The following is a 13,421-nucleotide window of genomic DNA, read 5'->3' on the forward strand; positions in this document are numbered from 1 at the left end:
GCTCATGACATACAGTACATGTGCAAAAAAACATGGATGTGCATGCACAGGAATATACAACTTCCTGTTGTGCATGCATAACACACATTTGCCTTATGAATATGAGACTCCAGAATATAAAACCTGCTGTTTACTGCATGTCTGTACATGAGTTTAATACACTAGACTTCAACTAAGTGAATGAATTTGCTCATGAAGAAGCAGTGATATTGCGTCCGTTTCAGATGTAAAACACAGGATCAGGTAGATTTACGGTTTACTGTTTAAAACATGAAGAGACGTATTTGTCAAAAGATACTATTAATGAATTCCCCCGTGTGTTTTTGCATGTAAATGAATGTCATATGAATATGTATGTTTCTCCAGAAGCAATGAAATTACGTTTCTTTTATCTGAAGCAGACGACAATAGAGGCAAAGAAAGTTTATTTGTCTATTGCACAAGTAATGGATTCAATCGCTTTTAACATAACAAAATGACAGCGAATGTGGAAAGCTTATTAAATATGACAAGCTTTTGAATCTATCAAGATATTTATGAAACATTTGTCTTTATAATACAAATATACGTCATCTAACACATCTCCCTGCTGTAAGAGGTTATTTTTTTTACCATTTTAAACCAGAAGAAATCATAAAAATGAAAAGAACGCAGCGTTATAGTTTGTCTAAATATTGACTATGATCTGAGTGGCATACTAACATACTACTATTATTATGTCTGCACGATAAAAATGTGTGACGTTCAATACAAAACAATGCAACCTTTCATTTCCAGTCTGACGAATGAACTAAAAGTGCAATCAGAAATATTTTTAGCTCGTCTCTTTAACAGACTGTCATAATCTAAGGCATTTATAATATCAAAATGCAGTGTTTTTATACTTGCACGAAAAATGACGAGGTCATACTTTAACAGGGAACGTTCTCAGAACATTTTCACAATGTTTTATTAACGTGATCCCTAAACCATATCTTCGTTCATGGTTATCTGATATTGAATGATATAAATTGATAGCAGTTTTTTTTATTCATGCAAATCACTTCTACATCTCATTTGCATATGCATCTAATATTTTTTTACACTTTTCGTGCTTGCAATAATCAAATGCAATGTTTCACAAAAATATGAACGGTCTACACATTCAAAGAAGATTGAGAAACATTTTAAGAACCTAAAGGGAACAATTTACGGAATATTATATTTAATGTTCTGATAATGATGGAATTTTTTTTTTATTCATGCATGATTTATAAATCTCATTTGCATATGCATCTAATATTTTTTGACAATTTTCATGCTTGCAATAATCAAATGCAATGATCCATAAAAACATGAACAGTCTAAACATTCAATGGAAACAATTTATTAAATATTACAATGTTCTGAAAATTATAGCACAATTTTTTTTTTTATTCATGCATAATTTACGGATCTTTTTTTCTGAAAAATTAGTTAGTTGCATGTGATCTAAAGAGTTTTAAAGACATTCAGACATTACATGCATGCACAAATCAAATGCAAAGTTCATTCAGAAACATTTAAATAACCTAAAGGAAGTGTTATTCGTGCAACTTTTACAAATTTAAAAACACTAATAGGATTTATTAATGACATTCATGAACATTTAAAAAATTCTAAGATTATTGAGAATCATTTTAAATACCTGTAGGGAAACATTTAAGGAATATAATAATGTTCTCTAAATCCTAGCGCTGCAATGTCATTCATGCACCTGTTTTACTGAAACATCTTAGTTTGATGTGCATCTAATGTTTGTGTGTGAGACATTCAGACAACTTTTCATGCATGCAATAATCAAATACAATGTCCCTTAACCCCCCCCCCCCCCCCCCCCCCCCACCACCACCACCACCACACACACTTTTTTCTGAAACATCTTTGTTGCATGTCCATCAAATGTGTGCTTGCGCATTTGTGTGTGACATTGACAACATTTCATACATGCAATAATCAAATGCAGTGTCCATCCCCCCCACCACCCCCCACCAAAAAAAAAACAAACATTCTAAAAAGTCAAAGAACATTCAGAAACATTTTAATAACCTAAAGTGCACAATTTAAGGAATATTATTCTGTTATTAAAATAATAGCACATAAATGTAATTCATGCAAGGTTTATGCAACTTTTTTCCTGAAACATCTTAGTTGCATGTGCATCGATCGTGCATGTGTGTGTGCGTGTGAGAGAGAGACATTCAAACAACATTGCATGCATGCAATAATCAAATGCAATGTTCCCCTAAAATCACAGCGCTATAATATTATTTATGCAACTGTTTTACTGAAATATCTTCGTTTCATGTGCATCTACTGTGTGTGCGTGTGTGTGTGTGTGTGTGACATTATCAATATTCCATGCAATTATTCAATGAACATCCAGAAATATTTGAATAACATAAAACGATTTAAGGAATATTATAATGTTTCCAAAATAACAGCACAAATGTTATTCATGCAGAATTTATGCTACTATTTTTACCGAAACATCTTGCTTCTAATTGGATTTGCATCTGACATTTGTGTGTGTTTGAGAGACTTTCAGATAACATTACAATAATCAAATGAAAACATTTTAAAAATTCAAGGAACATTCAGAAACATTTTAGTAACCTAAAGGAAACAATTTAAGCAATATTATATTGTGTCCTCAAAATCACAGCACTGCAATATAATTAATGCAACTTTTTTACTGAAACGTCTTAGTTACACATACACACCAACAGTAGATGCACGTGTGTGTTGTTGTTGTGTGTTTGTGACATTCTGACATTTCATGCATGCAATAATCAAATGCAGCGTCCCCCCAAAAGCTTGAACATTCAATAACATAAAGAAAACAATAATACATATCCTCTAAATAGCACAAATGCAGAATTGATGCAACTTTTTATCTGAAACATCTTAGTTGGATGTGCATCTAATGTTTGTGTGTGTTTGATAGAGACATTCAGACAACATTGCATTCAATCAAAGGCAAAACATTTAAAAAATGCAAGAAATATGTTTTAAGAACCTGAAGGAAACACTGTAAGGAATATTATATTTAGTGTTCACAAAATCAAAGCGCTACAATGTAGTGCGACAACTTTTTACTGAAACATTTTAGTTGTGTGTGTGTTGTTGTGTGTGTATGACATTCAGACAACATTTCACGCATGCAATAATCAAATGCAGTGTTCCCCAAAAAACATGAACATTCTGAACATTCAAAAACATATTAATAACTTAAAGGGCACCTATGGTAAAAAATCGACTTTTCAAGCTGTTTGGACAGACATATGTGTAGGTATAGTGTATAGACGGACATATTGGGGTGATATAAACACACCCAGTCCTTTTTTTTTCAATTTAACAACATAAAAAATGGTGGACCAATTGGAGTGGTTTTCGGATCGACCGCAACTTGACGTAGGAGTGCGGTCCCCCCGCCCACCAATATTGATTGACAGGCGCGTCATCATATCCTCAGTTTGTTGTTTCACTTCCGCCATTTTCAGTGTGTGAGTCAAAGCGATGTCACTAAAGAAACACCCTTGCTCTGTTTTTAGATGTAAGGCTCATCACAAGATCACCACATGATCGCTCTCATCGGAATTATTGTTTGTAACTTGTTTGTAGGTAGGTTTGCAAACGTGTACTTTTCATTGTGTCTATCTTAAACTTCAGCCGTTTGCATTTCTCGCGGTCACAGAAGATCCCTGTGATCTTAGCTAGATGCAGCTGGAAAGTGCGAGCGTGTTGCCTCACGTGTGCGTCCCTCCATTGGAGATAAAATAACGAACTTGCCTGCAGGTCGCACACCAGAAACGCCGCTCAAGGACGCTCAGCATTGCGCCACGCAGCAATTCAAGTCGGCAGCTGTCCACGGCACCCAGCCACGATTCAGGACACTTCATATTTCTGCCGCACCACAGAGCGCCATGTGAACAGTTTAATTTTTAATAACATCCGAATGTGCGTGTCTGGTGTGCTGTGTCGCGGCTCCAGTGCCTCAGTCAAAGTTAATTGAGTGTGTCTGGTTATTATATATGTCTCGGTGTACAAACTGGGAACTTTGTAATAGCACACAGTTGGCTGTAAAACTATACAAAGACACATTATTTTGAACTCTCTGCTTAGTCTGTGTCCGAGTTGTACATGTACGGTTGAATGCTGATCCTCTCACTCATGTTGCTTCTCTCTGTCTGCCTGTCTGTTGCTAAACACAGAGCGTGGGAGCTCATAGCCCCACCCCCTTGTTACGTTGGCGGGAAGTCGAAACTAATTTTCATGTGAAGCGACACACCCCTAAAATGGCTGCCTGTGGACACGCCCCCAACATGACACTTTTTAACACATTATAATAAAAAAATCTGAATTGTGTTTTGAACTGAACCTGAACTGGCACACTCAGAACCATAATATTAATATTAAATCTTAAAAAAGGGGTAAACTAGGTGCCCTTTAAAGAAAACAATTTAAGGAATATTATAATGTTCTCAAAATAATGGCACAAATGTTATTCATGCAGAATTTATGCAACATTTTACTGAAACATCTTAGTTGGATGTGCATTTAATGTTTGTGTGTGTTTGAGAGAAACATTCAGACAACATTACAATAATCAAATGCAGAACATTTAAAAAATTCAAGGAACATTCAGAAACATTAATAACCTAAAGGAAACACTGTAAGGAATATTATATTTATTATATTTATATTTGAAAGCATGTGCATGTTTATATGTGCGTGCATTTGCGTGTGAGTGTGTGACATTGACAACATTTTATCCATGCAATAATCAAATGCAGTGTTCCCCAAAAAACATGAACATTCCAAAAATCCGAAGAACATTTTAATAACCTAAAGAAAACTAAATGTTTGGGGAATATTATAATTTTCTCCAAATAATAGCACAGATGTTACATTTTCTGAGACATCTTAGTTGGGTTTGCATCTGATATTTGTGTGTGAGAGAGCCATTCAGATAACATTGCAATAATCAAATGCAGTGTTCCCCAAAAAACATGAACATTCTAAACATTCAAAGAACATTTTAATAACCTAAAAAAAACTTAATATTTTAGGAATATTATAATGTTCTCCAATTAATAGCACAAATGTTACATTTTCTGAAACATCTTAGTTGGATTTGCATCTAATATTTGTGTGTGAGAGAGCCATTCAGATAACATTGCAATAATCAAATGCAAAACATCTTAAAATTCATTCAAAAGGAACATTCAAAAACATTTTAATAACCTAAAGGAAACAATTTAAGCAGTATTATATTTAGTGTACTCAATCACAGCACTGCAATATAATTAACGCAACGTCTTAGTTACATGTGCATGTACAGTAATGTTTGTGTGTATGTGTGTGAGACATTGGCAACATTTCATGCATGCAATAATCAAAAGCAAAGTTCCCTCCAAAAAAAAACCCCAAAATGAACATCTAAAAATTCAAAGAAGATCCAGAAACATTTTAATAACCTAAAGGGAAGCATTTAAACGAGGCACTGCAGCGTACAGACAATACTTATTCTATATTCCATTGCGAGCGTAACCACTGAGAATGCGCTGCCTAATTTACTTAATAACTACAAATACTTCTCAATGTTGTCAAGCCAATTTGGAGGCAGATCTCCCGGTGTGTGTGCGTGTGTGTTACACGGGGCGCTGTTTCCTGGCACTCCTCGGTGGCAGCTGTGCGGGGCTGGTGCTGGATCCTGGGGGCAGAAGCCTGCAGATCTCCACTCTGTTTCAGCACAGACTCGTGGGAGATCACCAACACACACACACACACACACACACACACACACATGCATGCACAGATCTCGTGATGCACAAGCACCCGGATCCAAGTTCGCTGTGCATGTAGGCCCACATTCAGCACACGTTGCTCTGCGACGCGCACACACACACGCTGAGCTCGAGAGTTTTAATTAGGCAGCCTGGAAACACACACACACAGATATTCACTCTGCTACAAAACTGAGAAAGTACTCTACGGATATATGAGGTGACGTTGAATGTCTCTGTCTTGAGCTGGAGGTAAGGACAGGGTCGAAACTGTGCATTTTGAGATGAATTTAAAGGGGTAGTTCACGCAAAACTGAAAACTCATCGTTTAATAATGCTTTACTCCTTTTGAAACCTTTGAGTTGCTATTTAATTTACAAAACGTGCCCATTGCATTGCAATCCGATCCTTTATTGGTTATTAATAACTTTAACTAGTTACTAATAGCTTTACAGTTCAAGTTATTATATATAAATATAGTTGACCTGCAGTTTAATAGTATATAAATCAGTGTTTCTAAACCACGTTCCTGCAGAAGCACCAGCTCTGCACATTTTCCATGTCGTCTTATTCAAACACACCTGATTCAGATCATCAGCTCATTAGCAGAGTCTTAGCAGAGGCCTGTAATGGGTGTGACAGACAAAGGAGACATCCAGAACATGCAGTGTTGGTGATCCTCCAGGAACGTGGTTGAGAAACACTGATGTACAGTGCTCAGCATATATAAGCACACCCCTCACAAATCTCTCTCTTAAATCCATATTTTTAATAGGAAGCTATACAATGTTATATTTGTGCATATACATTAGATTAGTCAGCACTGAAGCCAAATCTGGAGCTTATCTACCAAAATAATGTAAGATAACAGTTCAAAAACTAGTACAGGCAAATTCATATGTTATAGAAAAACATTAATTAGAGGTATTGAAGTTGCAATTACAACCGGATACAATGCTTTTAATTCTGGGATTGTCTGAACAGGCGCATTTGTTGTCAAATACACAACATAAATTGCTCTCAAACTGTTCTACTGCCAAGAAGCTACTGCTACTGTTTTGGAGAAAAAAGGAGTCCCCTACATGTAAACTGTGGCTTGAAGAAATTACCTGTTTCATTTGGAGCGAATTAGAGACTATTTGAAAAGAAAACTCAAACAATTTGACGGTTTCCCCCAAAAGTCCAAAATCATGTGTGGTACAGGTGAATTGGGTATGCTAAATTGGCTGTTGTGTATGTGTGTGAATGCAGATGGAAGGGCATCCACAGAGTAAAACATATGCTGGATAAGTTGGCGGTTCATTGCGCTGTGGCGACCCCAGATTAATAAAAGGACTAAGCCGAATAGAAAATGAATGAATTTGACAATTTGGCATGGAAATTAATGCATAATTTCTGTAATGCTTTAATGTGCTTTGTCATCATACTCTGTTGTTCCAACAGGTCTTTGCAATAAGTTGGCTTGTTATGTGGGTGAGTTTTTTTTATTTTATTTTTTATTTATTATGATTTTCATATTGTTTTTATTTATTTATTTATTTATTTATTTATTTATTTATTTGTTTTTCTTAGCCTATGTTATGTATGAATAAAATATGTCAACTGAGAATCTTTCTCTTTCTGAATCTGTCTTCAATAAAACTTATTTGACAGATATATATATTAAATAAAAATTAGTTCAAATTTTGTAGGTTTTAAATTTGTTTTTGGGGGGTTTTCGCAACATTTTGCTTAAATTTGATCGTATTATCTTTCAATTTCTAAATATGTTTGCTGACAAATGTTATTTGAATAAAAATATCTGTTTTGTTTAAATGCACCAAAATATATTGCCTATATTCACTGAGAAATGGAGAAAAATATTCATTTTCAAAATGGGGTGTACAATCGCCTCACAGCAACAAGGTCGCTGGTTCAAGTCCTGGCTGGGTCAGTTGGCATTTCTGTGTGGAGTTTGCATGTTCTCCCCATGTATGTGTGGGTTTCTCTGGGTGCTCCAGTTTCCCCCACAGTCCAAAAACATGCGCTATAGGTGAATTGGGTAAGCTAAATTGTGTGTGTGTGTGTGTGTGTGTCATTTATGCTGAGCACTGTAGATGATATCTATGTGTACATCAATGAAGGGTATTTGTGTATTAAGTGTATGTGTTAAGTTGCGTGTAAGTTTCTTTATTGTGTTGAACACAAAAGAAGATATTTTGAAGAATGTTGGAAACCTGTAAGCATTGAGTTTCTTTTGTTAATTACAGTTTCCATATTTTGTGATTCATAAGTGTTTATTTCTGGTTGTGAATTGCATTATGGGATGTTGATCTCTGCTCTGCCGACTTTTGATGTTGAAAATTCAACTCTACAGTTTAACAAAGTGACTTTTATTGACATTTTAGTAGTGTGAAATAATATACAGTATAAACACTGTAAAACCCAAAAGTTAAGGTAACTCAAACCATTTAAGTTCAAAAACTAATCCTAATGAGTACTGTGAACTTAATCCATTTGAGTAAATGAAGCAATGTGAGTACTGTAAGTTAAGGCAACTCAAACTGTTTGAGGAAATTGATTGTTACAAACCATTTGAGTTAAACTAATCTATATGAGTACTGTGAACTTATTCCATTTGAGTTGAAGTAATGAGGTATTTGCTTAACTCATTACCTTCAACACTGACTTCAAAACTCTTTTTAAATGAGTAGAATTAACTTTCAGTAAAGTTTGAGTCAACTACATTAATTTCGTTTGATAAAGTTGACTGTTGGCTTTCACAGTGTTGAGAAATAAGTCTGTAAAATAAGAGAAACTGTTCTGGCAGGGTCTTTGTCACGTAATATACAACACCAACCCAGATGAAAAATCACTTTAAACTATGCACAATATATCATTTTAGCAATGTTATTGCAATGTGTACATCTGCATTACTGAACCCATACCGAATTGTCCGCGTCTGCATCACGGTGCACCGAAGAAACAATTAATTTTGACACCCCTATTACACAAACACACACACACACACTTTTCTTTATTAGAGTTGTTTTCTTTATTTGTCTAATTCAAATTTTTAAAAAAACTCAATTTCAACTTATTAGTTCTGAAAATGAAAACAAAACAATATATTTACTTGATTGTTTTTAGAAATGAGACAACGTCTAAGTTAGAAAAGCTTTTATTATTATTATTATTTTTATTTTTATTTTTTTTTTGGCAGTTTTGATTTAATTTCTGTACTTGAATACTGTTGGGTTCCCCATAAAAAAGTCAAATAAAGCTAAAAAAAAAAAAATGTAAAACTGATGAAAATATTCATATTGCAATATACACTCACCGGCCACTTTATTAGGTACACCTGTCCATCTGCTCATTGACACAAATTTCTAATCAGCCAATCACATGGCAGCAACTCAATGCATTTAGGCATGTAGACATGGTCAAGATGACCTGCTGCAGTTCAAAGTGAGCATCAGAAAGGGGTTTTAAGTGACTTTGAATGTGGCATGGTTGTTGGTGACAGACAGGCTGCTCTGAGTATTTCAGAAACTGCTGATCTACTGGGATTTTTACACCCGACCATCTCTAGGGTTACAGAGAATGGTCCAATAAAGAGAAAATATCCAGTGAGCGGCAGTTCTGTGGGCGCAAATGCCTTGTTGATGCCAGAGGTCAGAGGAGAATGGCCAGACTGGTTCCAACTGATAGAAAGGCAACAGTAACTCAAATAACCACTCGTTACAACCGAGGTCTGCAGAAGAGCATCCCTGAACACACAACAAGTCCAACCTTGAGGCAGATGGGCTACAGCAGCAAAAGACCACACCGGGTGCCACTCCTGTCAGCTAAGAACAGGAAACTGAGGCTACAATTCACACAGGCTCACCAAAATTGGACAATTGAAGATTGGAGAAACGTTGCCTGGTCTGATGAGCCTCCACTTCTGCTGCCACATTCAGATGTTCGGGTCAGAATTTGGCATCAACAACATGAAAGCATAGATCCATCCTGCCTTGTTTTAGCAGTTCAGGCTGATGGTGGTGGTATAATGGTGTGGGGAATATTTTCTTGGCTCACTTTGGGCCAAAATATCTGAGGAAGTAAGTACCTTGTTGAATCTACGCCACAAAGGATTAAGCCAGTTATGAAGGCAAAAGGGGGTCCAACCCAGGTGTTCCTAATAAAATGGCCGGTGAGAGTATATGCAGAAAAAAAAAGTACTGCAATATCAACTTTTTCCAGCATCATGCAGCTCTAATTTAAACTATTAAAAATGTTCATAAAAGTCAGTTTTTTTTACTTTTTCAAGGTTAAAAGTTGGAAGAAAGATCAAGATACTATAATGCAATTCAAAAGCAGATATTAATGGGAAATAAAAACATGAACCACAAAATATGGCTAATTTACAGCTATTTTATACTATAAATACAAGTTTTCAGCTTTCTTTAAAATATCTTAGTTTCAGCAGAAGAAAGACACTCGTAAAGGTGTATAACCACTTGAGGGAGAGTAAATGGTGAGTACATTTTCATTTTTAGGTGAACTAACCCTCAACTTCAGAGGCCTTTATTTTGCACTGATGATAGTGACACCACACTGCCATCCAGCGGCGAGTGTCGGTAACAAACACACGCACATTGACACTGACAAGCGCTGGATGTGATGTGGGGAGTCGTTTTAAAATTAGCATATGCTTTACATAATGCGAAATGAGGCCCAATCAAAGCACAGCACATTTGTCACCTGTTCCACTCGGTATTATTATTCGGAGGACTGTGGTGAAGGCGCTTGACAGAAAGCACAGTGACAGCTAATTAAATATTTTCAGTCAACAACTTTTTGATTAATGGAACTTTCAGTCATGTTTAATTTTAAGGTACAATTCTCACTACTAACAAACCATTAAAGAGATAGTTCACCCCCAAAAAATGAATGTTTACTCACTGTTTACTCTTCCTCAAGTGGTTTTAAAAAGTTGTTTCTTTCCTCTGTTGAACACAAAGGAAGATGTTTTGAAGAAAGATGAAAACCTGTAGCCATTGACCTCCATTGTAGGAAAGACAGTACTATGTAAGTCAATGGTTACAGGTTTCTAGTTTTCTACAAAATATATTTTTGTGTTCAGCAGAAATTCATAAAAAGGGGTGGCACGGTGGCTCAGTGGTTAGCACTGTCGCCTCACAGCAAGAAGGTCGCTGGTTTGGGTCCTGGCAGGGCCAGTTGGCATTTCTGAGTTTGCATGTTCTCCCTGTGTTGGCGTGGGTTTCCTCAGAGTGCTCCAGTTTCCCCAGCAGTCCAAACACATGCGCTATAGGGGAATTGATCAACTAAAATTGCTCGTAGTGTGTGTGTGAATGTGAAAGTATATGAGTGTTTCCAAGTACTGGGTTGCGGCTGAAAGTGCATCCGCTGTGTAAAACAAATGCCAGAATAGTTGATGGTTCATTCCACTGTGGTGACCTCTGATAAACAAGGGACTAAGCCGAAGGAAAATGAATGAGTAAACTCAAAAGGCGAGTAAACTCCCTTTAACTTACTTTTAGCTTAATACTCTCCAAATTTGCTGCTTATTAACAGTTAAGGTGGTTTAGCTATTGGAGTAGTGGTGTAGAATACCATCATGCAGAATATGTGCTTTAATAATGACCTAATAAACAGCCGATATCTTAATAATAGACAAGTATAAGCTGCTACATAACAGTGAGAATTGATCAACTAAAGTGTTACTAAACTTTAATTCAATTCAATTCACCTTTATTTGTATAGCGCTTATACAATGTAGATTGTGTCAAAGCAGCTTCACATAAAAGGTCACAGTAAATTGGAACAGTGTAGTTCAGTTTGTAGTGTTTAAGTTCAGTTCAGTTGAGCTCAGTTCAGTGTGGTTTAATAATCACTACTGAGAGTCCAAACACTGAAGAGCAAATCCAACAATGCGCAGCTCTACAGATCCCGAACCATGCAAGCCAGTGGCGACAGCGGAGAAGGAAAAAAAACTTCACTAAAGGCGGAAGTGAAGAAAAAAAACCTTGAGAGAAACCAGACTCAGTTGGGCACGACCATTTTAATTTCTCCGCTGGCCAAACGTCTTGTGTAGAGCTGCAGTCTCAGTGGTGGAGGCTGGAAGCTGGCCTCAGCGAAGACTCGTCTGTCTCTGGAGCGTCACAGGAATCAGTCTCATGTTCTCCACTCCTCCATGACCATCACAGTAGCTGCTCAGGATTCGGCCTGGTCCAGGATTATGGAAACCTTGGGATCATCTCGTCGTTGGTCATGGATCGAATCAGTTACTCTGCATAGTCTGAGGGCCTCGGGAAGAGTATCCCCAGGTGGAAATGGAGAATAAAGAGAATAATTAGCGTAGCTGATGTTCACAGTGTATATCAACAAGATGCAGAACCTGTGTGGAAGCCCCCTAAGTGGTGCACTTTACAGCAAGAAAAATTGGTTTGGTTCCCAATTGGTTATTTTTTGGTGGATAAAACAAATGAGAATATTCTGGGAAATAATAAGGGGGTGTCATTATGGTGATGTGTTGCTTTCTTGTTTTTAGTGGTCATAAATAGGGCCAGACAGAATCTGCGGACATTTTTTGATATTTCTGCAGAGAATTTAGTTAAAAAAAAAAATCTGCAGATTTCTGTGGAATGATTTTAGGAGCATCATAAGCAAAAAACTTAATTTATTAAATAAAAATAATACGTTTTTAACTTTTATTGAATGTTTACAATGCAAATCCAATTAGATCCACTTATTTGGTGAACAAAGCAAGTCTCTCATATAATATATGAACTAAAAGGTAGAAAATATTACTTTACAAACTGTACTGTAAGTCAAGAACATGTTAATAATGCTATTATTATATCACAAAATTCATTCACTCATTCAATTTCTTTTCGGCTTAGTCCCTTAATTAATCCAGGGTCGCCACAGCGGAATGAACCGACAACTTATCCAGCATATGTTTCATGCAGCGGATGCCCTTCAAGCTACAACCCATCTCTGGGAAACACATACACACTCATTTGCACACACTCATACACTACGGACAATTTAGCTTACCCAATTCACCTGTACCGCATGTCTTTGGACTGTGGGGGAAACTCCACACAGACATGACAACTGACCCAGCTGAGGCTCGAACCAGCGACTTTCTTGCTGTGAGGCGACAGCACTACCTTCTGCGCCACTGCGTTGCCCCTATATTACAATAATATTAGTGAAAGTAATTTAAAAACTGAAAGAAATCTAAATGTACACACTCAAACAAGTAAATGCATAGACTCGATGGGCTGTAAATCTGTAATTTTAAGAGCCAAGGACAGTGACTAGAACTACAAACTTTTTATAATTATTCTTATAGCACAGGGCTTTTGAATTCTTGATTCTGATTGGCTGATGAACATCCCTTTATTTTCAGATAATCACATAGATAGTAAAGTAGTTCTGGCAGGTTTTGAGCGCATTACAGCTCCATATCATATTGGCTCTAACCAATCTTCTGTCTCGCTACAATCCAACTCGCTCTCTAAGGTCTACAAAACTCAGGGCTTCTGGTAGTACCTAGAATAGCAAAGTCAAGTAAAGGAGGTCGAGCCTTCTCATTTATAGCTCCTAAACTCTGGAATAGCC

The sequence above is a fragment of the Danio aesculapii genome, chromosome 8, assembly GCF_903798145.1.
Source record: "Danio aesculapii chromosome 8, fDanAes4.1, whole genome shotgun sequence".
NCBI classification, from domain to species: Eukaryota; Metazoa; Chordata; class Actinopteri; order Cypriniformes; family Danionidae; genus Danio; species Danio aesculapii.